This window comes from Lupinus angustifolius, unplaced genomic scaffold (genome assembly GCF_001865875.1).
Source record: "Lupinus angustifolius cultivar Tanjil unplaced genomic scaffold, LupAngTanjil_v1.0 Scaffold_287, whole genome shotgun sequence".
Taxonomy (NCBI): domain Eukaryota; kingdom Viridiplantae; phylum Streptophyta; class Magnoliopsida; order Fabales; family Fabaceae; genus Lupinus; species Lupinus angustifolius.
This window is the reverse complement of record NW_017727606.1, coordinates 233,045-236,207: the sequence shown is the minus strand read 5'-3', so window position 1 is coordinate 236,207 and position 3,163 is coordinate 233,045. Positions and strand designations below refer to the sequence as shown.

The 3,163-nt window shown below is 34.9% G+C and overlaps 1 protein-coding gene across 1 annotated transcript in view; it reads right to left on the bottom strand.

The window, feature by feature from the left end:
- Positions 1-2,050: 2,050 nt before the first annotated feature.
- Positions 2,051-3,163, bottom strand: part of LOC109340922 (fructokinase-like 1, chloroplastic) — an 18,853-nt gene continuing 17,740 nt past the window's right edge. The window contains exon 4 of the transcript XR_002106866.1: positions 2,051-2,080. The gene's annotated coding sequence lies outside the window, so the exon portion shown is untranslated. The remainder of the gene's footprint in view (positions 2,081-3,163) is intronic.

Below are 3,163 nucleotides of genomic sequence, written 5' to 3'. Positions count from 1 at the left end.
ATTTGTAGATGAGCCCAAACATGTTGAGCTCCAAGTCCTCCAAACATAGACTTTTCCTAACATATTCTTCTTCATGACTTTCTTCTTCACTCAAGTAGGATGCATTGAGGTTCTTTTTAAAGTCGCACAAGTCATGTCCTTCACTTGTTGGATTCCACCGGTTACCCAAATATCCAATTATTACTTGCTTGTTGTAGAAAACTTGAGTCCCATTTACCCCAGTATAACGATTTCTCCTTGCCTCACTTGATGTGATTGAGTTGGCAAAAAATTGTTTCACCACATCCAAAGAAAAAAATTTCTTTGGTTGAGCAATTTTTTGCCATCCATACTTTTCTATGATGAAAAGAAAACCTCCAAAGTCATCATCACTCATGTTGACAATTTTTTCTAAAGGTAAAACATTCTTGAGTGTGATTTCCTTGAATTTTTCCTTAGCATCATTGGAGACAAATTTGGAGTTGTTGCTCTCCCTTGAGACTTCCTTTCCTCTCCTTGATGAACTTCGGAAATTCATGATGAGGGTGAAGAGAAAACTTGAAATTTCTGAGAGAAAAAATTGAAGAGTTAAGAAGAAATTTTTTTTGCTTGATGCTTATGTTTCAAGAGTGGGTGTTTATATAGGAGTTGGAAGTCCTTGGTCAAGGTCTTTGGTCAAGAAATTCGGTCAAAAATTTAAGAAAAAATCCTCGTTTGAGAAATTTTTGGTTCCAAGGCACCTGGCCTGGTCAGACCTGCGCTGAGCGCATGGTCCCCCATGCTAAGCAGTGGGTCAGTGGTCCAGGCTTGACCGAGTAATGAGCTTTTACCAAGACTTTGACTATATTTTGGGCCCCTTTTTTATTTCTGAATTTTGCATATTCAGCCCTAATAACCCATTTTTGAAAATAAAATTTTTCTCTTATTCAAAATATTATTTTCTGATTTTTTATCCCTAAAAAAATTACTTTTAAAATTAGAAAACGAATAAAATATAGAAAAAGGAATGAACATATTATATATATCAAAATATACTGGGTTTCCTCCCAGCAAGCGCTTCTTTAATGTCATTAGCTTGACATCGATCAACAATTTTTATTACTTTTACTGCCCCGATGGTCCAAATTCACTTCTCAGGATTGCATGGCTATGCTCTCTAGGGTTTATTTTTGTGTTAGCTGAAAATGTTCATTTTTCATTTTCAGCTATTTGTTTGGCCAGCTGGCCAATTTGTATTTCCATATTCCTAAGAGAAGCATCAGTGTTTTTCTGATTTGCCATGGTCATTTGCATAAACTGGTTCAAAGTATCCTCCAGTTTGATGCTTTTGTCTTGAGTTGGATGTTGATATTGATTATTTCGATGGTAGAAGTTTTGTCTTTGAGGAGGGTCTTGTCTCCAAGGTTGATTCTTTTGAAATTGATTATTACCCCCTTGAGGGTAATTACCTTGAAAGTTTTGCCTTGGAGGATTCCCAACAAAATTTACCTCCTCATTCTAGCAGACGCTAGCATCATGATCCTCATTGTAGTTGTCATATCTAAAAATCTGCTTCTTTGAGGTTTCCCGCAATTGTTTTGGTATATCATTAAGCTTTTGGGTCACCTCTTCTAACTTTTGCTGAAGCAATTTGTGTTGGGCCAAAATAACATCAGTTGGGTTTAGTTCAAGCATTCCACCTTGTCTGGGTGGTGGCCTTTGCTGATGTTCACTTTTTTGATCGTTTAAAGCCATGGATTCGATAATATCAATGGCTTCTTGCGGAGGTTTGGTCATTAATTGTCCGCCTGGAGTAGCATTTAGTATCCATTTATGCTGCTGCTGAAGTCCATTAATAAAAATATGAATCTGAGTTTGCACGTCAAATCCATGATTTGGGCACTTCCTGAGCATAGATTTAAATCTATCCCATGCATCGCATAGGCTTTCCCCATAAGGTTGGATAAAGGTGGAGATTGCAGTTTTTAAATCCATAAATTTTCCTTGCGGAAAATATCTCGACATAAATTTTTCTTCCACCATATTCCAGTTACTTTGCATATGCTACGGGAGATCAAGGAACCATTCTTTGGCTTTTCCAATTAATGTTAACAGGAAAAGTCTTAGAAAGATGGTCTCCTCTTCAGACTCGGAGCTCCCAGCAGTACCAACCAACTCATAAAATTTAGTGAGATGGTTGTACGGATCTTCATGGTCTAATCCAGTGAAAGGGTTGGCGTACATGAGTTGTACCAACCTTGTTTTCATTTCAACCGACCTTTGAGAGTCGGAAGGTCTCCTAATTCTTATCATGTTTCTGGGATTGAAACTGACAAATCCTCCTATGTTGCCTTGGTTCTCTGCCCTGGACTCATTATTGTCTGCCATTTCTGCTCTTTTTTCTTAGAAAGTAATTTTTGCTTTATGCGCCTTCTTTCGTGCTCTTTTCTACTTCTTGAGAGTTTTCTATATTTCAGGGTCAAGAGAAAATTCAAGTTGTTTATTCCTGCTCATACACAGAAAAACATTCTTCTGTCTATTTTCCAAGAAGAATTAGTGAATCAATAATATATATATTTAATAATTCATATTTTTGTACAAAGGAAAAAAAATAAAATAAATAAAATAAATAATTTGTACAAAAGAAAAATAAGTTAATGCACAATTATTTGATTAATGACATATAAATATGAAATATTTTATTATTAAAGCAATTCCCCGGCAGCGGCGCCAATTTGTTGAAAGATTAATACTCTCATTTTCGTTATGTTCTTTTTGTTTGATGAAGTAAGAAAACTCGGTTTTACTCTTTGTTCCCCAGCTCGGCTTTGTTGAAATAAATTCTAACGCCAATATAATGGTTTCAAGAATATTCTAGTTACAACTTACTTCTTTAATAATCATGTAAATAAGTCATTCATTCTTCGCCCCATCTCGGCTTTGTTAGAATAAATTCTAACATCGCAATGGTATCGAAGCAATTACTTATGACATAATTATTAAGTACATTTGAATACAATTTCGGTTTTGTGGAATAAATTCAAACGCCGGTTTAATGATATTCTAATATATAAAAGTGATGAATAGTTAGTTGTTAGATACAAATAAATAATTAAAGAACAAAAGAATAATAAATTTAAGTGACCTTTTATTTATTTACTCCCTTTCGGGTTCATTTTATTAACAAACCAAACTTCTTCCTTAT